This window comes from Amphimedon queenslandica, unplaced genomic scaffold (assembly GCF_000090795.2).
Source record: "Amphimedon queenslandica unplaced genomic scaffold, v1.1 AMPQUscaffold_12374, whole genome shotgun sequence".
In the NCBI taxonomy this organism is placed as follows: domain Eukaryota; kingdom Metazoa; phylum Porifera; class Demospongiae; order Haplosclerida; family Niphatidae; genus Amphimedon; species Amphimedon queenslandica.
In genome coordinates, this window is record NW_003547389.1 from 14,040 (window position 1) to 15,212 (window position 1,173).

Genomic DNA, 1,173 nt, shown 5'->3' on the forward strand with positions numbered 1-1,173 from the left:
TAAAAAAATCCAAAAATATTCCCACGCTGTTGAAAAAAATTAAAAAAAAATTCCAAAAATAAAATAAAATAATTCGAAAATATTTCCAGGATCTCGTAACAAATCAGAAAAATTCCAAAAATAAAACAAAAATAATCAAAAAATATTATAACACTCATAATAAAAAAATTTAAAAAAATTAATTAAAAACTATGAAAATATTTTTAGGCTGTCGATAAAAGATCAGGAAAAAATTCGAAAAATAATATAAAAATAATCCGAAAATATTGCCACACTCATGATTAAAAAATCCAAAAAAATTCCAAAAATTAAATTTAAGAAAGCTAAAAATATTCCCATGCTCTCTGAAAAAATCAGAAAAACTTTCAAAAACAAAAATAAAATAATCCGAAAATATTCCCACGTTGCCAAAAAAAATCAGAAAAAATTCTAAAAATATAATAAAACTATTCTGAAAATATTTCCATGCTCAGAAGAAAAATCAGAAAAAATTTAAAAAAATTAAAAAATTCGAAAATATTCCCACGTTCTCAGAAAAAATAAGAAAAAATTAACCAAACTTTATACACAACATAAGGACAAGTATATGTATCAGAAAATATTACAAAAACTGAGAATTCTCTACTTTTTAATTTTGGCGAAATTTAGCTAATGCCCCTGTACTATAGTACAGGGACTTTGACCAAATTTTTGAGGATCTTTAAAAATTCGTATAAAATCCAAATTTGATTGGAATCAGCTCAAACTTTATACACAACATAAGAACTTTTATATGCATCAGAAAATGTTATAAAAATTGAGAATTCTCTACTTGACATTTTGGCAAAAGATGCCCCTGTACTATATACAGGGACTTTTTGAGTAATTTTAAAAATTTGTAAAAAATTCAAATTTGATCGGAATCAGCTTAAACTTCCTACACAACATAAGTACATGTATATGCATCACAAAAATTAATATTTTTTAAAAATAAGATTCTCTCCTTTTCAATTTTGGCAAAATTTGGCCAAGGGACTTTGACCCAATTTTTAAGCAACTTTAAAAATCCATTAAAAATCAATTTTGATCGGAATCAGCTTCAACATGCTATACAACATAAGTACAATGTACATGTATCAGAAAATATTATAAAAACTAAGATATCTGTGCCTGGTGGTATAATGACTGCCTTAA